Below are 27467 nucleotides of genomic sequence, written 5' to 3'. Positions count from 1 at the left end.
ATCTTTTCCAGAGGTGATGAGGGCTCACTTTGAACACCCATGAACACTAGGGAGAAATCACATGGATTATCTTGACTCGCAGCAAAGGGTAGATAATGTATTCGTTAACCATCATTTTCCTAAATAATCAGTCACAACCTTACAGACACATTGGGAACTTTCTTTTCAAGCTCCCGAGAGAGCTCGGGAAGGCCTGCTCAGGAAGACAAGACATTTGGCCACGTGGTACCAGATTCCTTCGGCACTCAAAAGGCTGAGGGACTAAGACCCTCTGAAAAACTGTAAGCTCACCTTCTTGTCAAATTTTCCTTGGTGGCAGGGATGGGGATGAGCGGGTAGGGGTGGGGTGGGGGCCGTGGGAGGAATGATAGCCGGGAGGCTAAAGGAAGAGTTACAGATGTGGGTACTGGTCAGACTTCTGAATCAGAGCACTTTTTAAAATGCTTGCGCTCAAGAGAAGCAGCGATGTCTTCCTCCGCGCCCCCTCTTCTCCCCTTGAAGAAACTGTTCAGCCTAAGGGGCTGCGGTTTGCTGAAGTGTGATAGCAGTGGTCTGCTAATAGTAGTGTTTAAAATTCCTGTTCCTTATCTTATTTACTGATGGATGGGAACGGGGCCTGGAAGACCTTCCTCCCATTTCACCGCCCCCACCCCCGGAGGAGTGAATCACTTGACACGGGGGACATTAGACAACACGGTGGCTTCCTTGTTAAATCCCTTTGGCCTTGTCAGTTCGCCGGCTGCTCAGCTCCCCCGTTGCATCTGCTATGTGTCTTATCAGAGTCCGGCCACACAGGGTGGGCTTCCTTAATTTAAATCAACAGAAAACAACAACAATAAAACCCCTCCAACTGCAGTTTAAGACAGAAGGCATGCATGTGGCTTTAGTTTTTCAACTAGCTTTCTTCTTAAGCTTCTTTTGTTTTTAACAACATAGTTTTTAAAAAAAAACTATACAGGAAAAAATTATTTGCAAATATATTGCAATTTTTATAAAACAAATGTTTTCCTACAGCCAGTCTATTTGGCTGTGTGTGTGTGTGTATGTGTGTGTGTGTGTGTGTGTGTGTGTGTGTTTTCCACCTTGTTTTTCTTTTTCTGCTCCTTTTTTTCCCCCCCTGTAGATTCTGAAAAGAAATAGCAGGCTGTAGGCATTGCCTGTGGCGTGCTGACCAGGCTCCTTGGGTGGTCCGAGCCGACTTTATGATTTATTCAGCTAATGGGAAAGGAGCATGACCCCCAGTGGCCACAGAAAGAGAGCTGCATGTGGGTTTAATGCTTTCGCCACAAAAATGTCTGCTATGACTAAGCTGTGCAGCTGAAGTCACTGTCTGAATGGTGCTAAAAGGAACCTCGGCATTAAATGTGTACTATTTACTATAGCTCGGCTCTTGGGATTAGGCCAAGGGCTTGGTACTCAGTTTCAAAGAATTAGCTTGGAAGCTGCTAGAAAAATTAAGGCTGTGCAATTTATTTTTACCAGGCTCCCTGGTGAGTTGCTTGGTGAAGGATTTACCTCATAGGATTTTTTTTTCTTTTCCTCTGTTAATAAAGAGTCATTTTAAAACGTGCCAGTTTCTTACTTTCTGTGGAGTTTTGTTGTGGGAGGATCTCAGGTTTCGGTTTGTTTGTTTGTCAGTCAGAGTCCTGAATCACTCTGTTATTGTTCTTTAATGTTAATTTGAAACGATAAAAGGATGCCTGGTGTGGAGAGAGAGAAAGTGTGTGTGAGGAGGAGAGACAGGCTGGGATGTGAGCCTCATTTCCCACACAGGGTCCTGCTAGAGAGGCTTCTTTGATCCAAGGAACCCCGCCCTGCCCCCAACAGCACCATTACAGCATTACTGGGCAAAGGAATGAGCACATTTCACTTCATGTGGACTGTGAGGGAAGGAGTTGAATGGCGGGGGCATGAGGGAGGCAAGGGAAGCTATTTGCAATTGTGACTGAGATGAATGATCATTACCTCACTGTATTACCTGCCGCCCAACCTCCAGCAAGCCTGCTGGTGTGGAACCAAGAAGCCAATCACTTTGATGTCTGTAGCTCAGGATCCTGGGTCCAAACCACAGTTAACTATCCCTGAATGTTCCTCCCAGACAGTTTACACTTGAAGATCCAGAGAGGGCACCCAGCAAGGCACTGACTTGTAAATTTCATATGCATTAAAACAAACAAACAAACAAACAAGCAAACAGCTACATTACTCAGTGGTCCAGCATTTGCCGCTTAAATCAACTGAAAATCGCCAGAAGAGATCCTTGTGCTAGAAGATTTTGATGTTGTAGGAGTATGGAGTCCTTCCTGTCTTCCCAAACACACTGAGAGACTTCATGTTCGGTTTTTGTTCTAAATATTACTTTGCAGAAACATTTTCCTAGGCTAGAGGGGAATAGGGAGATGGTTCCGTCAGTAAAGTACTTGTCATGCATGTCAGCTCTGGAGCCCAGTATCCGTGCTGAGAGAGTGGACGTGGAGGCTCACACCTGCAGTACCAGCACCCAGGAGAGAGACAGCATCACTGGGATTTCCTGCCCAGCCAGTCTAGACAATGCAGGAGTTCTGAGTGCAGTGAGAGACCTTGTGAGACCTGTATCACAAAAGGAGATAGACTGAGGAAGGCCTTTCATAAAGACCTGTGTCCTCTGTAAACACATACCTACACACACATGTGGAACTTGTACATACACACACACACACATACTATTTTCCTTCCGTTTTGGCAAACCAATAGCCTTCCTTAGAGGAGGGCTCATCACTGAGCTGGGCTTCAAGGCTGGGTTGCATCTGCCTCCTTTAAGCCTTCATTTTGGTCCTATGTGTGAAATTCGCCTTTGGGCTCTTAAGCAGTTATTCTGCAAGACAGGCCTTCATTTTCCCCAACTAAGATGTAAATAGTAACCCAGGACTGATCCGGGGGTGAATAGCTATTGAGTCTCTAGAGATTAACAAAATTATCAAGAGAGAGAGAGAGCACTTGACCTTTCCCCCCTCAGGCCCGAGAAGATAGGCAGGTCAGGAAAACCACTTTTCTGACTCATTCTGCAGGTAGATAAAAAAAAAATGGTGAGAGGGATACTCCCTTCTTCCCACTCCTCCTGCTGTCCTACACCCTTCTCTGCATATTACAGAACCCAAAGAGGAGGACTTCTTTCCAAAAGTGGTGATGTATCAGTAGGTCATCAACCGAGTCACTTAAACTAAGACAAGGCTCAATACAGCTTGTTATAATATCCTGGATCCAGAAAAGACCTTAGGACGGACCCTAGGGAATCTGAGTAGGCCTTTGTCATTTAGCATTTAGTTCCCAGAATGATCCTAGTGTCATTTTTTTTAGTTTGGATCAAGGTAGCATAACTAGTTACAAGAGTTAGGACTTTTAGAACTCACCAGAAGGAAGGGGGTGCATGGAAAGTTTGGACTTTTCTGTGGTCATATGTTTAACTCCACAGGAGGAGATATATATATATATATATATATATATATATATATATATATATATATATACACACACACACACACACACACACACACACACACACATACATCACGTGTGTGGTATGTATATATACATATATAACATATTATATGTGTGTATGTATACATATACAAACATACACATGCATGTGTAATATATATCTGTGTGTCTATATATATATATATATATATATATATATTCTGCTTTCTTTGAGGTTCTGACTGATAATTTTCATCTCCTCCTAATATTCATCCACCCCTATATTCCAGATCATGTCCCAAAGCACTCTGAAAAGTTCATCTGTGTAATACCCAGAACTTAATGACTTACCAAAACCTGATTCACCTTTGAGCATCTTGCTATCCTCTGAAACAATCACAAGTCAGAACTGTGCTGATCCATTTAGGGCCCTCCTATGTTCTTTATGGACACTGCTCCGTACAAAAGGAGAAAACCCTCGGGTTATAGATAAAAAGCAACAGAATACCAAGGCCAGCTGTAAGTGAACATCACGTCGTTTTCAAAACACAAAAATGGGCACTTTCATTAGTTGATGAGTACTTTTGATTGTCCTGGCTTTGTCAGCTGGTGCCACTGTGCATAGCACAAAACCAGGTGCATTAGTGCTCAGGAAACAGGTCAGGAATGTGAAGACAGACACACCTTTCCCCCAGCAGAAGTTCCTATGCCAGAGCATAACGGGCAGACATTTTTATGACAACAGTTCAGCATGCATTACTTTTCTTTCCGTTGGTCCTTCTGGGCCCTCCAGTCAGGAAGACAGGATGAGTAAGGGTGAGGGAAGACAGCTCTAACACAAGGGGCTTCCTTTGGAGCACAGCATTGTTTTTGGCAGTGTGTGGTGGTGCTTGGGTAGGGCTCCAGTGAGAGAGAAACATGAGGAGGAGAAGTGCAAGCAATTGAGAAATGGGGCCAGAGGAATCTTTCCCTCTGCTGTGGGTTTCCCGCCCTAATTGGTCACCAACCCAAACCAGTGTGAGCGCAGTGTGCTGGGCAGACGGACCCGCAGTGGTTCTGTGCCTGTCTGACATCTGTGTGTTTCTGGCACGCAGGTGTTTCAGCTTTATTTAGCCAGGAAACAGCTTTCCCCCTTTCTTTTCCGAGGGAGGGAGTTTTGGGGAGGTGGGAACACCCACGATTGTTTCTCAGAATAAGAAGGAGGCAAGGGATGGGGGGAGGGAGCACACGGCCCACCCACTGCTTATAGATTCCTTGCTTTCCTGCGGGTCAGCCTTATTCTGCAAGGTGTAAATCAGAGGGCAGATGCATGAGCTGGGACGTTTCCCAGACGCACATCGCACAAAGACCCATGTGTTCTCATTGTGAGGAAAATGGCATGTCGCTAGGACAGCTCTAGGACCGCAGACCTGTGTTGGAACATGTCACCCTGCCTGCACATCTTCAACCACGCAATGAGTGATGCTGCAAATGCAGTGTAAGGACCTGAAAGCCAGGAGAGTAGGCAGTTAAAAGCTCCCTCCGTGGAGCCTGCAGGCCTCACTGATAAGCTGCCCCAGGAAGCCCAGGGCCTGATAGTGCCTGACAGAGTCTGACAAACACAAGAATCTCACCCACCAAAGTCAATGTCGAGCAGCTCGAAATGGGCCAACAGTGCACCAAGAGCCACTGTGTCAACTGGCAGCAAACATGGAGAGTGGCTGCCCTGCTCTTTCTTTCTGGAGTCGGCTTTGGCTCTCTCTGGCCTAGGCAGTTGAGCTTCGATATCTACTTCCTTCCTTTGCTCTGTAAACTTCTGGACATACCCTCGCAGGAAATTGTTGCAAGTGGAACCCTGGGCCTCTAACATCTTAGGCAAGAACTCTACCTGTGAGCTACACAACTAGTCCTAAGTGGTTTTCTTTCCTTTCCTTTTTAAACATTTGTCTTCACAAGTACGTGCGTGGCATGTGTGTATGTACTCATGCTCACACATGTGTAATGTACATCCACATGCTGTGCACATGCTTGCATGCCCCAAGGCTGAAGTCTGGAATCTTCCTCCGTTGCTTGTCTACCAAGTCTATTGAGGGAGGCAGTCTCAGCCGAAACTAGAGCTCACTGATGCACTTGTCCTCCGTAGTTCGCTTGTTCTGAGGTTCTTTGTCTCTGCCTCCCGAAGTTGTAATGACAGGTGGACCACTGCACCCACTTACATGAGTTCTCAGGATCTGAACTCTTCTTAACTCTGTGGCTAATGTTTTAACCTCTGAGCCATCTCCTCAACCCCAAGTATCATATATGAGGAGGTTACTTTAACTTTCAGATTATTTGGGAGACATTTGGCTATTTCTTGTCCCTTTTTGAAATGAATATTGCATTTAGAAACCTTAAGGGGGAGTTTCTCATAGGGAAGATGCTTTTCCACTTTAGTTCTCTGTCTTATTTGAATCCTTCTGCTCCGGTAGTTTAGAATGGCCCCTGTGTATGACCAGGTTCTCCCCTTGTGTTTGTAGGACTTCCTAGGGTGGGACCAGTTTTTTTTACAATAGCCATTCCATATTTCGTTTGAACTCTACACTCTAGTTTTTGCTGGAGGACGGGTAAACACCCTTTTGGTGACAGAAAATAATGTCAAGCTCACCTCCGTATTCCTCTGTCTTAGGAAGAATGACTATTTCTTTCCTCGATGACGGAATTTGTTTTGTACCTCCTTGAGTCAGTAAAGTCTGCATTTGGTGTTTAGAACAAGCCATCTCAATACCTTCCAGGAAGCTAGCATATAAAATACAGTTAATTAATGACACAGAGAACAGAAAGCGAAGACAAACGGAACAGGAAAGAGACCTGGGATCCTACAGAGGATATTGTTGCCCTCAGCACCAAAGACTCCGGAAATAGCCAATAATAAGGTTGTGAGTTATGGAAATTCCATTTTCCGGAAAGCATTTGAGGTCATAATTCAACTAGAAATTATCTTGGTTTCCCTGGCTCACTTTTCCACCTTCTTTGCAATCCTGTTTTCTAGTCTCCCTCAAAAACCACCAAATAAACCCCAGGCATTTAACTCTATTAAGAAAAATAAATGTCTTATCCACCTGTTAATAGGACTCAAATGCTAGGTTAGTGGAGACCTGGAGATGCTTTAACCCACCCAGCAATAAATGGTGGAGGAAAAGTGTGTTAAAATTGAACTGCTTTTTTTGTACTCTACAAAATTTAACCTGATACTTTTTAAAAACTTTTATCCTTTTCCTCAAAGGAAAGGATTTTTTCCTAAGTAAAACAAATTGTACCACCTGGCAGCAAAATTAGAAACTTGCCTTAATGCCGAGTGTTTTCATTCTCCGCTGAGGTCTGGGTGGCAGGACACTGTAGCTACTGTATGCAAAGCCACAGTGGGAGGCACTGACCATTGAACAAGTGCTCAGAGGCCAGAGAAGAAGCAGCTTTTCAATGGAATGATCTCCGTGATGCTCAAAACGAACACCTCCAAAGTGCAGGCAAATTCCTCAACATTGTTTTGGTATTTGAGATCAACAGAGAAGTTCAACTAATACATCATCTACTATCAAGGTAAAAACCTTTTCTGGATTTATTTAAAAGACAAATATCCTTCAGATGGTATATAGCACTTTTCCCCATGAATTATTGCCATCAGGTCTCTCTCCACACTGGTCAACCCCTATGACATCATCTGCAGCTTGAGAAACATTGACCTGTGCATTTCTTCACTTGTGAATATGATTTCACGCTATCAACAATATTAAACTGACTTACCATGAGGTCCCTAACAGGTAAGTCATCTTTAGTTTTGATAAATGATGCATTTCAGAGAGACTTCAGAGTTTAAAAATAAAAAAAATACACTCAAGAATTTACTCTGCTGTCAGGGAAAAGTGATCTTGAGCCATTTATTATTACGTCTTTTAAAGTTTGTTCCTTCATTTGTAAAAATAGAGTCATAAAAGCATGTGCCTTATAAGATTGGTGTGGGGGATGAGTTAAAGAGATGCAGGAAATGATGCTCAGCCTGGCTATGTGTTTTAGGGGAAATGGTCAAAAGACGGCAAAGGCAGAACAAGCTGGGAACTGCTCAGTCTGCGAGACTTGCTGCTGTAGGTCAAATAAGTACCTGAGTAAACAAAAACCAGGCATTGGCTCAGCAGCACAGACTGATGACTATTTTCCAGTTCGAGTATAGATTAACTTCCACACATAGACGATCTTTTTTATACGGAACATTGATGCAGAAGGCTGGACATGGGAGCTCATGCCCATATTCCCTGTACTTGAGAGGTGGCAGGGAGGCTCAGGAATTGATAGTTATCCCCAGGTATACAGTGAGTTTCAGGGTAGCCTGGGTTACAAAAGGCCTTGCTTCAAAAGAAAAGAAAGAAAATGTGGCCCAAAGAAGAAAACTGAAAGGTGTGATTGAGAAAACAAAAAGGAGTCTAGAGAAAAAGATGGATCTCAAGTAGTATATAGAATGAAGGGTAAGGCATACACCTTAGTAATTCATTTGTGACTTGGAGTCATGATTTAAATACAGCACCTCTATCCCATTGAACAGTAAGAAGCAATTATTAAAGTGATTCCATAAACTACTTCAACCAAGACACAGTTGAGAAGATGAGATAGCATTAGCCACAGTCATGAGGGCGATCGACTGAAGACATGAGGCTCTTGTACTACACAGGAACTTTCGCTAGGAGCCAGCGATGCCCACGTGACATTCGAAACATGAAAACTGAGGGATTTCAACAACTTTACACATGTTTGCCATCATGATCATGCAGAGACATGTTGTTATCTTTTTAAGCAACTGGGTCGGTTACTGTTTGTAATCCCATGAAGAAGTCAAAGAGGAAAAGAGTGGGCACAAGGGAAGGGAGTGCAGTGCTTACCACTGACTGGTAATCTGACAAGATGCAGAGTAACCTAGGAGTTCAGCTTCTGGGCACATTTATGAGGAACTTCATGACTAGGTTAGCCTCTGAACATGCCTTTACAAGAGAAAACCCACCCTCAGTGCAGGTAGCACACTTCCCTAGACTTGAGTTCTTGACTGCATGAAAGAGAAAGGTAGCCGAGCGTCACTGACCATCACTCTCTTCTTCCTGACTGCAGGAGGGATCAGCTGCATCAAGCCCTTGTAACCTTGATTTTTCAACCATGATGTACTATATTCTCAAATTATATGCTCAAGCAAACCCATCCTTGTTTAAGTTTCTTTTTCAGGCTATTCCGTCACATCAATAGGAAAAGTAACTGAAACATAAAAAATTGGAGTCAGGAGATGTACGGCTGCCATGATAAACCCAACCATGTGGTTCTTAGAACTTTTGAACTAATTTGAGGAGGGAACAGTGAAGAATTCTTCTTTGGGATAAAAAAAAAGCCCTTAAGTGATACATTAATGGGCCATTGGAGGGGGATCTTAGAAAAATGAGAACGCTTAGAGAAACACAGACAATGGAGGCTCAGCTCATAAGGTCATTAATCCCATGCAAGAGTCTACCCTCACAACGTCTAGCCCCATCTCTGAGTACGATCACTTTGGGGACTAGGTTTCAACATGTGAATGGGGAGGAGCATGGAGGTATTCATACTAAAGAAGATAGTCATCAGCTTGGCAGGAAGGGAAATTTTCTAAAGCAATGCATTTGTATTTCTGTCCTTGGCTACCAGGACTCTAGAAACAGGCTGCAACTTTTATTTGAAAACTATTTAAACAATTGTTCTCAAGAAATGGGTAATTCCCCCCAAGGATTTCATGCCATTAAAAGAATAAAACTGAATTGTGGTACCAGCCAGAGGAAGGACTTAGCTCCCAGGACGAGATTCTATACAGTCCCTACAGTTTAGCAGATCACCTTGCAGGACAGGTTAGACCTGAGCCAATGGTAACTCAGCGATGGATCAGGACTACATACTGATGCACACCTCTGGCACTCTATTAAACTAATCTCATGCTAGGACTCTGAAAGGTGGACTCAGGGTTTCCTACCTGTTCATTTGTTCCTCTTCACAATTCAGCAACACTGCACAATTCTTTTTCTGCTCTTCACTGCCATTTGCCTCTTTGTTTGGCTTATAGTAGTTGAGTGCCTGAGCCTAGTTTGTTTACAGGAGCCCTAACAACTCCAGTAACCATATCCTATGGATTTTTTTCAGCCCCTATAGTTTTCTTTCTTCTACAGAAAATGAATAAAGTAATAAAAGATTTACAAAAAAAATAACACAGGAAAGAAAAAGATCATCTGATACCACAGACTAATTGGAGGGAAGAAACCTAAAAAAGTCATGTAGTTTGATCTTGTGGCTTAACATCTCAGGAAGTCTTGGCCTTGAAGGGTAAAGTGACCCTTTCAACCTTCTTACAGTTAGTAACTGGTTCTAACAACAGAAATTAAGAATCTTGAGTACAAGATTCCAGGTTACCTCTTTGTAACTTAATTTTTTTTCACAGTCAGCTTTTAATGATGGTTCTTAAATGCTCTCTTTAACCTCTCTTTTAGCCCACTGCCCACCAGAGGTAGTAGAAAAGAAAGAACACAGGAAAGTGGACCTGTTTAGAAATGGTTCTTTGGAGCAACTCCCATCTGTGTTATCTGGAAAGCAGCAGTTCAGTTCACAGGTCAGTAGTGGTAGCTTCATACACTCGAAAACACTTCATGGATATTATACCAGCAGTCCAGTCCAGTAAGTCAAGATCACAAAAACAAATCAGCAGCAGTGGCACTATGTAGCAGAGTCAGCCAGGCCTCAGCCTCAGCATGAATCAGCAGGAGGGATCAGGGTCAATAGGAACACGGGAGAAGTTCTCTGTTGTGCCTCTCACAGCAAAACAAAGATCAGTGAAGACTGAGACCAACAAGCATTGCACAGCTAGCTCAATAAGCAAGCCAGGCTCTGCCTCCTTTATTTTCCATCAAGTATATTTAGACTCCCTCCAAACATCATGTGTCCTCCACAGGTCTTGCCTCAGCACATGTATCTGTCTCAGCTGACATCACTCTGGCAATCAGTCTGAGTCCACGGAAGTTGCAAGAAACCATGGAAAGCCACCAAAAGGTTTTGGGAGCGTTTCTCTCTTGACAAAAGGAGCTCATCTATGCAATGTAAGGTAGACAAACATGTAGTTAGCAAAGAATCCTTTACCATGTGTTCTTTTATGTGCTTGCTTTAGCAGGATGTCCTTTCATTTGTGTCTTCCTTAGCCTTTTACCTGTGTCCACTTTAGGAAAACACTCTTTCATGTGTTTGTCCCAGCAAAACATCATCCAACACAACTAACTTTCCAAAGAACATTTTAGTTTCCACTTCACCTTTTCACTTCAGCTCAGTACCCAGTGGGCAGGAGTCCCACTTACCTAGGAGCCTATCATTGATTTCCCAACTACCTGACAGCATTTCACTTTTCATATATATCTAGAACATGATCAAAACAGGAGGGTAAGACACTAAACAGTTTGCCCAATCTCCCACACTTTTCAAATTAATGAGTATGCGACCAGTGTAGATGATTTTCTAGTTTCAACTGCTGCTATTTTAGAAAAAAAAAATTATTTGGGGCATTCGATTGTTCTTGACTGGATAATTTCTAATTTTTTTGTAACTTTTATTTTGTTTTTACAAAGATTTTATTTCTCTGCTTTTAATAACCAGAGTACAAATGTCACTACTGACTTAGCGTGTAGTAACTGACAGAAAATCTAATGGTAAATTTGCATAGATGAGAGTTCTCCATATATTGAAAAGGATGCTAGCATTCTTGACAGCTTACGCTGTGCCACTATTATTATGTGACACTCAAGTTCTTTAGAAATGCTTAAGACTAAGCTGCTAAGTAAGTATGTAGGCCTCTGAAATAATCTTCCCCATACTGTGTTACTCTGAGTCCTTTACCATTGTGTCTTTATTTCTTGTCTCATGGGCTTTCTCATGTCCTGGCTGAAGGGTTTGTTCTTTCCTTAGACTCCTCCTCTCTTCTTGGTTAGTACCCATCATAGTGACATGTGACAACCATGTCTCTCATGTGCTTCTGACTTTGCATCATATTCCTCTGTGCCTCTTCCTTTGTTATCTAGGTTCTCCCATGATTCCATGTTTCTGCTTTTGCTGTTTTAACCAAGGCATCTGTAAAGAGCCCTAGAGGTGGGCTGCAAATTTTTCTTACTTGAAAACATCTAATAAGCAACAGAAGTCGTTCAGGCTTCTTTGCTTGTCTATATTTTATCTTAGGAATCTTTTCCTTGTTTGCTAACCTGAGTTGACATTTGGAAGACTGGGGGATCACATGACTTATAAAATGAACAAGAAATCATTGTGCTTTCTATGCTCTACCCACTCAACTGAGCACTCGAGTTTAATCCTTAGGGCAAGTTTAAAAAATTAGTAATGTTGGCTCCTTTGACAGTTGTAAAGCTTGTAAGAATGCCTTGGACTTGGTGACTAACTTCTTGTGGGACCTTTAAATATTAGTGAAATGTTTGTGTGTCACGAAAGGAAACCAAAAAAAAATGGAACCTTCACTATTAGGAAGGAGTGAAGTCATTCAGTGCTCTCGGCTGTCTCTGCCGCTTGTGTATCCTCAGAAGGAAGCTGGGGACTTTTACTCCGAGGCTCCGCCCACACTGGCTTCATGTAGTGTGTTATTGATGACGGTTGTACTCTATAGTGGAATGCCTGTGAAAACGATTCAGAGGGAAGGTGGACTACGTAAGTTCAAAAGCAATGATACCTTTGAATTTCTATATGACTAGCTCAAATTGTTTAATAATAGCAGAGATGTTATAGTGGCAAAGTGATAACTCTCTGTGACATGATGCCTGACTGAAGGCTGGGAAGATTTACTCAGGCTCATGGCTTTGGAGGTTTCAGGTCTGATATGGTGGGGAATGTGTGGCTACAGAAACGTTGCCCAGCTCCATCAATGCTAACAGGATCCTGAGGTGGAATCCACTCTTCACACCGAGGCTATTCAGGATGCAGGACTGGAAGTAGAGGTAGATTGTAGCCCTCAAAGGTATGCCTGCAGTGATCTATGGAATAGCACCACCCACTAGGGAATCAAGTGAGAGAGATTCCTCAGCTATAAACTAAAACAGATGCACAACTGTGTCACTTACAGTTCTAAGGTGGTTTTGATCTTCAGTAAAATTTATGTGTAATTTCCTGTTCAATCACTCCACCCTCAGTGCAATCCTGCTTTTTTTTAAAAAAAAAAAGCATCTTCTAAAGCACATAACTCAATGCAATGACGCCTCACATTCCCATTCCCATTTTCTTGGCCTCATTCTTAAGACCCGATGTACTAAAAGGTTTCCCCTCCTGTCAACTGATAGTTAATAAAGGGCGATGTAGGATCCAGGGGTGTATCTCAGTGGGGGTGTACCTGCCTAACATGCACAAGACTTTGGGTTCAATTTCCAGTGTCTTAAGATTGTTAAAATATTAATTTGATATGTTTTAGTAGTTGGACAATGACTGGGAATCAATGAATGGATCACATGGCCAGCAGCTACTCAATGTAGATGCTAAACTTCTAGTGGACTGGAGTCTTATTAACTAGCTAATGAGGCAGAACATTTCAGTTTAGTGATTGACTATGGTGACATTTCCCTTCCCTCTCTTCCTCCCCCCCAGTCTGTGTGCAATGAAAACCTCTACCACAGGACAAAGATTTCCCCAATTTCCTCAGTCCAGGTGGACTAAGGCTGTTTCAGGGCTGGCTGTGAGTGGCAAACAAAAGTATGAACCCCATGTTGGGCCTTTCAAGGTTCTGAATTAGCCAGGCTCTTGCAAAGGGCCAGGAGCTGGGAGTTGGGCCTAGTTAATGCTGGGTGGAAAGCCAGGATTTACTCACCACCTTTGTGACTCTTTGCAGCCATCACTCAGAGTATCTGGGACTGGAAGTTTCCTTTTTCACTCCTGAGTTCCTTTGTGAACAGCGTGAAGGGGCTGGGCAATGTGCCTGGATACATTATTTCACGGGCGCCTAGTTCTTCTTCGCCCTTTCTCCAGAAACGAGCTCTTTTTCCCCTTTCACTGAGACCCAAGTTTTCTCATCTCTTGGTGACATGGAAATACACAGGAAGAGGATAAGTCTTGTGAGAGCTAGTGAAGAGGAGATGGGTGATGGGGATGGATACTTTCGCCTGAATCCCCAAGAAAAAGCTGTTCCTTATAAACAGAGCAGTTGCTGTTACGAAGAACAAAACCACATTGTTCCTTTCTTTAGTTCTGAATGGAGTTGGTTAAGCTTTCAGCGTTAAGTGTGAAAAGGGGCAAGGAAAAGGACATACCCATGCTCAGCAATTTTAAATAGGAAACTTTGAGGAATACTGGTGTATGCCAGTTACAGAAGGATGAGACCTCATCCATGAGAGTATGTACCTTTGATTGGCTTCTGCACTATACTTTAAAAGGAAGTTCGCCGTGGAATACCACAGCAAACCGAACGTGCAGCCTGTCAGCATCAGAAATCGCAGCAGCCATATCGTCTCTTTTCAGGGCCTGGAGAAGCAAGAGTCCAAATGGTGAGTATCTGGCAGGTGTCACTCACTGTGCTGTTTCTGGAGCACTTTTGGCCCCATCCTGGCACATGGAGAGACAGGCAGATCCTGACTCAAATCGTACCTGTATGTGGAGTTTCTTATGCAAGATGCAGGAGGACGCCCAGGGAAAGCACACCTCATCACAACATTGATTCATTCCTTCTCATTCGTCGCCGGGAGGAGCTTAGAAGCTTTATCTCCTGTATAGTGGTCTGGGAGGATCCCGTGCTTGCTCTCCTGTCCTCCTCTTAACACAAAGTTGAAAGGAACAAGAGTCCCCGAGCTTACAGAATGCTTTCTGTTTGGGTCTTTCCAGCTCTTGTTGGTGTCCCTGTGTGCAGGAGTCACTTTAGAGACTGAGTTAGTACACTGGTCTCACAGTAGGGGACAGCTAGAAGTCCAGAGAACATTAGACGAAATCAGATAAATAATAATTGGTTTCTTCTCTAATTCTATTTCTCAATGAATCCTCAAGATGTCATTTTTTTTAAGACTCATTTACTTTGATTGTCTGGGGCCTTTGCACGTAGGTGTGTGTGTGCACCATGAGTGTGCCTGGTTCCTGAGGCGACCAGAAGAGAGCATCAGATGCCCTGAAACTGTAGTTAGAAACAGTTGCAAGCCACCAATCAGATGCTATGAACTGAACCCAATCTCTCTTTGAGAGTCTCAATTCCTCTTAACTGCTGAGATGTTTCTCCAGCCCCTAAATGTATCAACTCTTCCTCCTCACTCAGTATCACAGGGACTGGGTTATCAGTCCCTAGGGACCCCATGTGGCATGCAGATAGATGACCCTGACTTCTTCCCAGCTTGGCTGACAGTCCCTGGTGATTCTTTCATGGTTTCAGGATTTATAGGAAATTGATAAACTCATAATCTCATAAAATAGAAACAGAAACAATAGTTCCATATTATGGTTTAAGCTAGAGTTCTAGTGTAGTTTCAAGGTTAGAAACATGATTTTTACATTCCATTCTATTAACTAGATTTCAAACGGTAACCATAATCTAAATATTTCGGAATGCAAGCATAGTTGAAGTCAATTTTTCATGATGGGTGTGAGCACAAGTTTATTACATTTAATTATTTTCTTGTTCTGCTGGCCCCCATGCATGTTATCCAAGTGTGGTACCAATGAGTATGTCTTTGATGTATAGATTATTAAATTTAAAGGAAAGACAGTAATGGGGACTGGAGGGATGTCTCAGTGATTAAAGCACTTGGTGGCTTACAGAGGACGAGGTTCAGCTCCCAGTCTCCACAGGGCAGTTCACTACCGCTAGACCTGGAGATTCAGAGGTCCTGATAACTTCTACCTCTAAAAGCACCGAGCATGCACATGGTAGACATGGTAGACAGACATATATTCAGGCAAAGTACCCATTCATACAAAATGAAGAAAAATTAAGAAGAAACACCAATAATGTTATTTCCAAGGAAAACAGATACTGTTGTTTCATGATGAGTGCATGTGCACATAAATACATGCAGTGTTTTGGGGGTTCTCACGAATACATGGAGAAGTCAGGAAACAACTTTGTACAACAGGTCCTCACCTTCAGCCTTTAAGTGGGTTCTGGAGATTAAACTCAGGTCACTGGGCTTGCATAGCCCATACCTTTACCACTAAGACATCCACCAACCCTCAAAGATATGTCTTTGACATGAAGCTATGTGTGTACCATGCTGAAAGAGAGGATTATGTGGTAGTAGTGAGTAGGGAGAGATGGCATTTGGTTTGAAGTTTGAGAAGCCACTGGAGGGTGTTTAAACGAATTGATACTCAGCAAAACGCTTCAATTACAAAATGACAATGATAGCAGCATCTACTTCACAGGGTCCTTGCAAGGACTGAGTTGATGCAGCCCACAGAACACTCAACCAGGTATAGCATTTAGTCACTACTGAATTAACACCAGGCATTACTAATATTATCATCAGTAACAGGAAACGAAATGATAGTCTAGAGAAGGGATGTTTGCTTAAGAGGTTTCTATTAATTTTGCTTATGCTTATGTGTATTGGTGTGGGTGCATGTCACGTGTGTGCAGGTGTCCACAGAAGCCAGAAGTGGGTACTGGACTACCAGCTCCAGGCGATAGTATACTGCCCAACATGAATGCTATGTGCCAAACTCTGGTCTTTGGGAAGAGCACCAAGGACTTTTAACTGCTGAGCCATCTTTCCAGCCCTAAAGTGTGAAATGCCCAGAATAACTCCCTAAGAGCAAAGAGTTTCTGGGAAAACCAGGAGGAAAACCAGAAGGTAGAGACCCCACAAACTAGGCTAGTAATTTTGGTGACTCAAATCAGGAAAACTTGAGTAAGGTGTATAGCCCAGCATTGGGTGAAAAATAAGTCAAACAATTTCTGTGGGCCACAGCAAGTATCAGGGCCACTTGGATAGGCTCCAGTCAAGAAGGCAATGTGGGGATTAAAGTTTGCTTTAGGTCTTCACGGAGCCAGGGAGCCAAAGAAGCCAGCCAATCTTCAAGCCGGAAAGGGAAACAGTCCATTTCTAACCTGTAGCTGTTCAATGAAATGTTATGAATTAGAAGAGATGAGCAGAGGCAGAAAGAGCTTTCCTGGCAAATTGACGCCACAGCTATCCCCAGAAAATACCCAGGACACTGGAGATGCTCCCATCATGTTTGCTGGTTAAATGACCAACTGATTTTATGGTGACAGATTCAGTGGATGGCCATGAGCCTGGGGACATTAGTCCTGTAGCCTGTGCCTGCACCACTGCAGACTGTCTTGCCTCCGTTTCCCCGATATGCTTCTCCGCCCTCGTACCATTCATTTAGGGAAGGATGGTACTGGGTATGTTGTGTCGTCAACTCCGAGAAGGACAGGAAAGGAATGTGTCAATTCAGTTGGAAGCTGAAGAGGTACTGCATCGTTCCTCGGAATACATAGCCATATGCAGAGTTCAAGACCTCACAGAGTGAAACGCCATGTACTCAGGAACTCAGAGAACTGGGCAATCCTCTTGAAGTGAAATGACCAGGTCCTCTGCCTTGTTTTTGCTGAACTTTGTAAAACAGACAGATCTGGATGTAGAGGGGAAAGTGGGAAAGCTTTTATGGGAACAAAGGGAACAAAGAATCCTGTGTGTATGTGTGTGTGAGTATGAGTGTGAATGTATGTGTGTGTGCATGTGTGTGAGAGAGTGTGTGTATGAGAGTGTGAGTGTGTGTGCATGTATGTGTGTGAGTGTGTATGTGTGTATATATATGTGTGAGTGTGTGTATGTGTGTGTGATTGTGTGTGAGAGATCATGTGTGTGCGAGTGCATATGTGTGTGCATGTGTGAGTGTGTATGTGTGAGTATATATTATGAGTGTGTGTGTATGTGTGTGTATGTATGTATGAGTGTGTGTGTGTGACTGTGTGTGTGTGTGTATATGCATGTGCATGTGTGTTTTACTTCTGAAACAGTAAGGATGTGGGGAGCACTGTTCACTCATATTAATCAGTAATGGCCATGCTTCATGAAAACATGTTTGATCTGTTGGTCAAAGAGATTATATTTGCTTTTGGGGGGTTTGGAAACATATTAGCAGTTTTGGAATCAGTAAATAATGATACTTCTTAACATTTAAAGTCCCTAATCAAGAAAGCACAAGAAGCAAATGGAGTAGGTAGGAGACAATTGATGCTCTAAAAGGAATGTTACTATCCAAGCTGAATGCATATGTGGCTATAGGAGGAAAAGGCAAAATGAAGAAAAAAGAGCAAGAAGGTCTCCAGGGTTTAGAGCCTATGAGATACTAAGTCCATCAAGTGCTTCTGAAACAGCTCAAATCAGGTGTTAGTGAGTGAGACAGTAGAAAGAATGGAAGAGTGTGTGTATTTCTACTTCAATTGTATGAACGCTCTTGTAAAAGGGAGCAGAGACTTATGTTAACCTTGCCCAGAAGAATTCGGGTCAGAGAGGACTAACTTTTGAATTAGGAGATTAATCTGACACTAACAGTGGGTAGCATTGAAAAGTCACTTCACTTCTGGTGTCCTGGGTTTCCTGAACCATCAAGTGTGGGAATTAGATGCTGTACCCTTGGGTATCCTCCAGTTCTGACTTTCTATGGCTCCCTGAGATGGCTGTAGCACCTGTTTTCAATTTTAGCTCTTAACGTGTGTCTCCTTATTCTTTAAATCTGTCTTTCTAGTAAGCTGTGGCATTCATTACCAGGCTTCCAGTCATTTCCTTTTATTCTAAAGAGACTATATATTCTATTTTTCAGCTCTAGCTTTTCCAGTCCCCTAGTGTTGAAACCGTTCTTGTGAGAACAGCTGTAAAATCATCTCTGGGTTTTAGTGGAAGCCATGGCTGGGAAGCCCCACTGGCCAATGGTACTTGCAAGGTTCAGCCTAAGAAGATGGTCTCCTTGTTTTGATGAGAATTTGAAGTGATGTTCTGTACTGTTACAAGCTGTTTTGACTTATCTGGGACAATAAGGAAGGCCTCCTGTTTCCTGAACTTTGTTATTTCCGCCCTGGGCTTCTTCCTCTCTGGTGCTCAACATCCTTAAAGTTTCCTTGTAGGATAGCAGTGATCTGCTCTTCATTAGTCAGCTTGCCTCCTCTCACAGCTTTCTCCTCTGCTCAGTTACCACAGAGTTAACGGTGGTCATTACCAGTCAGCCACATTAGCCACGCTTTCAGCCAGGAACCAAAAGGGAACAGTCCCTCTGGCGGAATTTGGCAGAAGAGACAGGGAATTTGATTCTACCTGTAGATGGCAAAGAGGTGCTCATTGATGAGTCAAGCAAAAAGGATACACTGATACCCAGTCAGCCTTCACTAGAGAGGAGACGGGAGGCAGTTCCTTGGCCTCCTACTACTGCTGGAATCTGCATCAGGAGGGTCACGAGTTCAGACCCCACTGAACCTGAAAGGAAAAGATTTTTCCCACTGAAGTCATCTCACCTAGACACTCCATCCCTTCAACTCCCATCCTCGCACACTTAGTCTATGCTACAGAAAGACATGAACTGTGTGCAGAGAGCAGTTCTCACGTGGGCGTTCACACAGGTCACCCATTGCTTGACCCTATTTAGTGTTTACGCTGCACTCCACGTCCCAACTCTGTCTCAAAGCCTCCTTGCTTTGATCACCCTTTAAATCTTAACAATAATACTAGGTTAGTGCCTAGGCCCCTTCTCACAGCTAATATTTAAGACAAAACTACTAGCACAGGAACACAGCAGGTTGGGCTGGAGGCTGTAAACAGCGGGATAGAAGTTCAAAGGGCTTCCGGGAAATACCATCTCATCTCTTCTACTGGATACCGGCTCAGGTTTCTTCTCTAGTTTCTAGGAAGAAAGGTCTTCGCTGCTTGAGACTTTCAGGATCCTTACCTGGTACTCTTATCTCTCCTGTCCACTGCTATTCCCAGACCTCCACTATCCCTCTTATATTTTTGGTTGTGAGCCTAGCCTTTAACGGCTGAGCCATCTCTCCAGCCCTCCACTATCCCTCTTATACTCTAGCAGGTAAGATGCATATAGTGCACGGTAGTAACATTATCAGGTTGCTCCCACCATAATGCCCATGGTGCACAGAACCTCTTCCTCTCGTTCCCCTCACCCCTCCCATAGTGGTGGTGGTGATGGGTGTATGATGTTACTTTCTGTTCCTGCCACAAACCATCTATGGAAATTCACTTACAAGGAGGAAAGATTTGTTTTTGCTTAGAGTATCAGAGATTTTTAGGCTATGATGTCTTGATTCCATTGCTCTGAGCCTGTGGTATGTCATGGACTTTAATCCTGGGGAGGTAAAAGGAGAAATCTATTCACCAAAGACAGAGAAGGCAGCAGTTGCCCAAAGAAAAATTTCAATCCAGGACTAGCTTGGTAAAGCAATACATTTTTTGGCTTTATTTAGAGGAATACAGGCAGTAAAACCACTGAGAAATCCCTTCGGCAACTTATAAATAGGCCATATTTTACAATAAAGCATTCCACCCATAGCTAGATATATTCACAAAAACTACACCTCTGATGGGTCCTACTGGCCAACCTATGGGACACTAGACCACCAGTCTCCCTTTAATTCCCAGGAACTGTTTATCTCTTAAGTAACTTCAGGAAGAGGAGGAGGTTTTGTGAGTCTATGGGGCCCTTCCACCCATTCTAAGAGGTAATAGTGCCTTGGTTAGGGTTCCCATTGCTGGGAAGAGACACCATGACCACAGCAACTCTTACAAAGGGTCTGGCTTACAGTTTCAGAGATTCAGTCCATTACTGTCATGTCAGGGAGCATGGCAGCAGGTAGACAGACATGGTACTAGAGGTGCTAAGAGTCCTACACCTTGATCCAAAGGCATCCAGGAAGTGACTCTCTTTCTGGAAGCTAGGAGGAGGCTCTCTTTCCACACTAGGCATAGCTTGAGCATTGGGTATCCTCAAAGTACAAGTGTCATACTTCCTCCAACAAGGTCACACCCATTTTTAACAAAGTCACACCTCTTAACAGTGCCACTTCCCAAGGGCCAAGCATATTCAAATTACCACATTTCACCCTCTAAATCCATAGGCTTGTTCAAACACATGAGTCTATGGGTGCCATACCCAGTTATAGCATAATGTAAAATATGTTTAGTCCAATCTCAAAACTTTCCATAGTCTATAACAGTCTCAATATTAAAAGTCTGAAATTCAATATCTCTTCTAAGATTCACGCAATCGCTTAGCTGTAATCCCATATAAAATAAAAAACCAAAAGCAGATCATATATTTCAAATATATCAGAGCACAAGATATACCATTCCAAAACATCATAGTGAGGCAATACTGGACCAAAGCGATACCAAAACCAGCTGGGAAAACTCCAAACTCTGCATCTTCATGTCTGATGTCCAACTCCTTTCAGCTTTGTTGACTGCAATACAATTCTTTCTCTTTGGCTATTTCCATTCCCTGTTAGCAACTTATCCCGCAGCTCTGACATCTCTAACCTCCTAGGGTTTCCAAGTCAACTTCAACTTCATAGCTTCTTGTTTCAGTGCCCAGGATCCACATATGATCTTCTGGGATGTTCCAGCTCTGCCCTCTGCCACACTCTAGGCTCTGGTTGACTTCTCTCTACTTCTGCTGCTGTTCTTGGTGGTCATCCCATAGTAGTGACATCTGCAATATGATGGGGTCTCCCGCTGCAACTAGGCTTTACAAATAGCCTCTCAAAGGCTCCCTTCATGATGCCAAGACTCAACCTCTTTGCATGACTCCTTCAGTCCTGGGCCATCAATTACAACTGAGGCTGCTCCTTCACCAATGACCTTTCTTGGCCTCTCACAATACCAAGCCTTAGGTACTCTCCACAATCCCTTCATGTCTTCAAAACCAGTACCACATGAGTGATTCTTATACATGAACAAGTCCAGCTTCTTTGGGCTCTCAGAAAACATTTCCTAGAAGATTTCACTTCAGTGATGCTGGTCTCTTCTTAATCACCACTGATTTAACCCTAAGACAGATAGTAATAGACCTGATGTCAAGGGAATCTTCACAACTATTCTATTTAAGATAAGTTAACCCAGAGGAAGTAGATTCTCATTAGTTGGCAATACGCACTTAAGTACAAGAGTGTGGAGACACTGATCACTTTCTGCTACATGGGAAGGAAGTAGTAGACACTGAGGTCCCACTATCCCAGTCAAGAACTTAACTCCTACTGATCTTTTTTTTCCCAGACCTCTTCTATAAAGGGAGGTATCATTAAGACAGGATCAACTACCCCCAAGGAGGCAAATTAGCTATTTAGGGAATGCAAACCCATATCTACAGCCTAAGCTGATAGGAAGCAGTGTCTATTCTATGTGAGGGACAGCAATGAGCCTAGCTTTACAGAAACCATGGAACTAAGAATAGTCAGAGATGAGGGATGACATGAAAGTCTGTCTGTGTTACCTTTTCAACTGTTAGAGATGGTGACTTGTGAAGGGGGCTGAGGAATGGGGGAAAGATAGTCAGTAGAGACAAATTGTTAAAATATTGGTTTTTACTTTTTTGAAGTTATAATATAATGACATCATTTCCCTCTTCCCTTTCCTCTCTCCAAACCCTCCTTGCTCTTTTTCCTTGACCTTTCTCTTCATTAATTGATATATTATTTGACAATTTTGATGATTTTTCTGAAGAATCATGTTAGCTAAACCCCTGTAGTGAAAATTTTGGAATTTTTATTTCTTTAAAGAAAACACAGAAATATTATAATGCTCTGTTTTTGTTTTAATCCCAGGTGTGAACTATGGGGCTGTTTCAGACTGTCCACAGCAGCTGACTATGATTTGCCTCATGCTCTAGCAGGGGTGTGATTTTGCCAGTCGTAAATACTTTCACAGGTTGTGTGATGCTTGAAATTGTGGGAAGTTTTTAAAGGTACATAAAATGCTAGGGCCCTGGAGACAAGGTGGGTTATTGGCTGTCATTGGTTCTTGTTGGTCATGGCTTGTTAAGTAGTCATGCACAAAGAACAAGAATAAGAAATTAGATATCCTGACAGGCAAAGATCAAACTTACTCCATGGAACCTGATGCTTCTAATCAGTGGGAAGCAGTCTAATGATAACATCTCCACTTTCCTCTCTCTCCTTTTTTCTCTCTAGGATTAAGGGAGTGAAAGGGTGGTGAAGGAAGGAAGGAAGAAAGAAGTAGCAAAAGAATAACTACAAGCCCCTAGTTATTCAATTGCGGGGGGGGGGGAACACCACAGAGATACTAGATGACATCCCTAAAACAAAACAAAGATTAACAAGAGAAAATATTCATTGGTGTAATAAACATTTTATGTGGTGTAGGAACCTTCAGAGTGAGACCTCAGTGACCTGGGGAAATCTGAGCATGTTTATAGATAGGCAGAAGTAGGTGCTTTGAAAAAGAATGTGGTCTAATTATGGCAACCTGGGAAACGCAGCATAGGAAGACCCAGTCACTGCAGTTCTTCGTAGCCTTTCTATAGACACCTCTACAGGGTAGGACACCTGTCACTTGAGTGCCTGAAATATAGAAGAAATGGGTTAGTTCCAAGAAGAATCTTTTAGATTTTATGGTCTATTTTAGTAATGAAATGGTGGCAGAAATTTCCTTCCCATGAGACACCCAGAGAGAATGGCAGGAGAGAGTCAACATATACTCTTGCCTTTGTGGTCTTCTTTTCCCTCATCGTAAAATACTCAGAATGCCAAGGTGCCATCTTTGGGGTGGGAAAGAAAGCAGAGATGACAGGCAAGTGGGAATTCTTTCTGTCCACTTGAAGTGGGCTTGGTCTGAATTGGCGAAAGACCCAATGTGATGAATACAGAAAAGTGTCTTGTTTCATATAAGCACAGAGGTATACATAATTATCTATTAAAATGATCATATTACTCTTGAGAATCACCCATATCTGCACTTTTTCTTATGACATGAAATGAAAACAGACTGCTTACATTTGTGCCTTAGAAGATTCTTGGAAGAAGATGCTGGTGGGAGGATGGTGGGATGGCGGGATGGTGGGATGAACCACGTGAGTGAACTGATTGGATATGGAAGAGAATGGAGCCCTGTTTGCTGTAATCCTCTGAAATAGTCTGGAGGTTTTTATTGCATTAATTTGCTCCACAAGTTAAAGAATTAAAAGGCAGGACAAATTTTAGCACAACAGATAGTAGAGAAAGCTCAAACCCTGCAGGCAGCAAAAGGCAAAATCAGTTAAAGGAAAGGTTTCATTGGGGGTGAGGAAGCACACACTCAGGAGACACAGAAGCGAGAAGCCCAAGAAGCAAAAAGTCCAAAATCCAGTCTCTTTTCAAGGTTCTAAAGAGTTTTTCTCCTTCACCTTAGGGTTGATCCCTTTGCAGAGAGAGAAATATGATGGCTAACTGGCCCACAACTCTTACGTACTGAGTCCCGACTCAACCTTGAACTTGCTGAGCCAGTCCACCAGAGACAAAAGCCCACAGGGCCTTTTTTATATTTTAGCAGCCAGGCCTTTGTCTCAGGTCAGGAGGGTTGAGGAAAAAAACCTCGCTATCTTGGAAGTTTGTCACCTTTATTACCTAGTGATGGCCCCTCTCCTTTTCTGTCTGCCTACCAGGAAGTCTATGTAACTCCTCGTCTTTTATTCATAAGCTGTAGGGGTCTATGATTTGCCAAAGAATGATACCCTGGACTCAAATAGTGTGTAAACACAAAGAGTGCTTTATTCTGCAAAAGTCCAGCACGCTGGGGTCACCCATTACCAAAACAGAGAGACAACCAAGTGAGCTTGCTGGCCTGATTTAAAGCACCTTAGTGAACTCCAGGGTAGGTGGCTTCTATGCCGATCTATTGAGTCTATCTCTATGGACATTCCATTACCGGGGTGTGAGGGCTGGAAACTTGCTGGAGAAGTCTAGAAACTTGTCGAGGAAGTAGCTGAGGAAGTTTGGAAACTGCTGCTGACCCAATTCATTGTTCCTGCCTCAAGCTAAATAGTGGGGCAGCTTCTGAGGCCTGGACTTGCCTGGAATTGCCCAATTCTTGGAGTCAGAGATTTAAACCGCCAATTTGAAGCCTGTCATTGAATCAGCCTAGCTTTCTCAAAGCCAATAGAAGAGGCTGTTGCATTGGAAGGATCTGCCAAGCAGTGTTCCTGGATCCAGACTAAGCTTGAGGTTTCTGGAATAAAATTAGTGTTTTGATGGAAGGAAGGATTGGGCAGGCAGGGATCTACATGCAGGAGTTCAGAAGGAGAAAGGAGGCATAGAAGGGCTAAGATGCAAGTCAAAGACTTAGGCCACCACGAAGGCAAGGTGGCCTTGCTTCTATGTCATTGGTGGAACAGTTTACTAGGGGAGTCATTTTGCTGGTCCATACTGGGGCTTCCCCTTGGAGCTCACTACTGGCTATAGGCCGACTTGGCAAGAAAGGTTGTTTTGAGTGAGACCCAGGAAAGAGGTTTCTTGCAAGGCGAGGATGATTTCATTTTAAACTTGCCAAATCTAAGAACATTCAGAGCAGTCTTATTAGCATGCTGTCCCCTTGAGACAATGGGTAAACCTCTTATAATTGATTTAATCCCATAGTTCTACCACAAGGATAACACCCCAAGAACATATAACTATTGCCCTTTAGTGGGAAGGCAGAAGAAGATCTGGGAATTAGAATGCCATCAGAATTATTTCAGCTCAGTCAACCACGAGCATTGTGGGCCTGTTCTAGTTAAATTTACACTGAAAGACCCAGGTGTCTTCAGAAGACTTCTCTTTCCCTGAGGGCTATAACTAGCATCCAGTGAAAAATGAATTTGTAAACGTTAGAGAAAGGACTGTGCAAGTAAAGGGTGGTTGTTTTTACTATGTTTCTAGTTTACTTCATTGTGTTAAAATTTGAGGAAGGAGAGAGAGGAAGAGAGGAAGGGAGAAAGATAGGGAGAGACACAGAGACAGAGACAAAGAGAAGTAATGACTTCTCAAAATAGATACCTACAGAATAAACTCTGGTATTGAATACTTGAAGACCCCACTTGGCGAGGTCTGTTTAGAAAATGAAATTCCCTTTGACACAGGGGTAAAAGCTCCATGCCCTTCCCCCACTGTTGGTGGGTGGGCTAAGGACTCGGAGGCAGTTTACCAGCCCTTGGCTGGTTGCTAAACAGAGCTGGTGTGCTTGCACTCTGGTTTATATACAATGTATTCTTGTTTTGTAAAGCAAAGCACCACCATAAATCCTGCATTGCTGAGATGAAGCGTGGCAGGAAATAATTATATAAATCATCATGGTTTTGCATCACTTTTTCTATTATTCCTTATTTTGTGTTCCCATGTGTAAATAACTTGGGCCCTGGATTTACAATGGCATCCTTAATAGATTTGTTTATTTGTTTTGCCCTGCTAGAGTAAAAGGTTTTGGAAATGGGAGACTTGGCTTGAAGCTGCTGGTGTGAAGTTTCTGTGAATCAAGATCTGATGTTTGAGGGGGGATTCAATGAATACTGAGCCCAGGGAAATAAAAGCATATGATTAGACTGGACTCAGTTAGGCTGCCTGGGGTTCCTGAAGTGAAATACTGCTGCAGGTGTGTCTTCCACTTCTCTCAGAGAGGAAGAACAAAGAAGGAAGAAATTAATGGTGTTCAGTGACCATGGGCCTAATTAAGGCAGGAGCTGATTACCTGAAAATGTCACAGAGAAAAAAATTCATGTCTGAAAAAAACCCACTAAACTTGGTTTTTGACAGGTTCAGCATTGACACCATAAGGTAGTTCTAGGACAACTTTACCCAAAGCTCTAATGTGATTGCCTGTAGCTCTGCCAAAACACAAAGGGAAGCACAGAGCAGGTTAGCATCCTGGTGTGTTAGTGCTAGAAGAGATGTGGTTCCAAAGTCATTTGCATCTTTATTAAAAGTTGCTTACAATGGAAAATCTTGGGGTTGAAACTTGATCCAGCTCTGTGAGAAAAAAATGTTTTTAATAAGCAGTTAAGGTTTAGATTATACGCAAATTAGAAAGACTTTCACTTTTTTTTAAAAACTCTTATAAAGGACAACATTTAATTGGGGCTGGCTTACAGGTTCAGAGGTTTAGTCCATTATCATCATGGCAGGAGCATAGCCGCATCCAGGCAGGCATGGTGCTGGAGGAGCTAAGAGTTCTATATCTTGCTCCAAAGGAGAAGACTGACTCAGACTTTCACTTTTTAAAGCATAAGTCACTTTCCTTCCTGTCCACTGTATGAATTATTAAATCAACTCCATCCTATGACACTCCAAGGCTCTGGAGATTGGATACACGTTCACAAACAAAATACACAATTCAGAAGAAATGCCCTGGATGGTCAGAAAGCCCAGGATAATCGCCCGTGCTTGGGGGGTAAGGCCACACTCACATCCACAAGTCCACACCCATACCCACACCCACACCCACACCCAAACCCACACCCACATCCACACCCATACCCACAGGAGGGCAGAGTAGGCAAACTTTTAGTGCAAAGGTCTAGAGAAAGGCTTGGTTTAGAAAGTGCTTGCCACACAAGCAGTAGAACCCATGTTCAGTTCTCAGAAACAACTGGGGAAAGTCAGGCACTGAATGTATGTTGTGGCTCAGTGGCCACCCAGCTCACCTTACTTGGCAAATTCTGGGGGAGGTGGGAGACTCTATCTGAAGAAGAAGAGGAGGAGGAAGAGGAGAAGGAGGAGGAGGAAGAGGGGGAGGAGGAAGAGGGGAGGAGGAAGAGGGGGAAGAGGAAGAGGGGGAGGAGGAGGAGGGGGAGGAGGAGGAGGGGGAGGAGGAGGAGGGGGAGGAGTGAATGGTACTTGAAGAAAACTTGAAGCTACCCTTTATACAACACATACACACACTCACGAATGCACAAAATTTCATGGGAGAATCGTGTCATGCAGAATATTCTACTCTATGCAGAACACTGTCTCCAATTCCTAAAGATGCATTTTGAGGGTAATTCGGGAAAACTGATGGAGTTGGCAGCTGTCAATCACT

The 27467-nt window shown here is 43.1% G+C and overlaps 1 long non-coding RNA gene across 1 annotated transcript; it reads left to right on the top strand.

Annotated features, from left to right (window-relative positions):
- Positions 1-17: 17 nt before the first annotated feature.
- LOC103694973 (uncharacterized) lies at positions 18-23435 on the top strand. The gene is made up of 5 exons (XR_010060460.1): positions 18-281; positions 6791-7011; positions 7097-7232; positions 9957-10075; positions 10415-23435. It is a non-coding gene; the product is annotated as an uncharacterized LOC103694973 (long non-coding RNA).
- The last annotated feature ends 4032 nt before the right edge of the window (positions 23436-27467 follow it).

The sequence above is a fragment of the Rattus norvegicus genome, chromosome 19, assembly GCF_036323735.1.
Source record: "Rattus norvegicus strain BN/NHsdMcwi chromosome 19, GRCr8, whole genome shotgun sequence".
In the NCBI taxonomy this organism is placed as follows: Eukaryota; Metazoa; Chordata; class Mammalia; order Rodentia; family Muridae; genus Rattus; species Rattus norvegicus.
The sequence above is the reverse complement of the archived record's forward strand: the minus strand, read 5'-3'. Positions and strand labels throughout refer to the sequence as shown.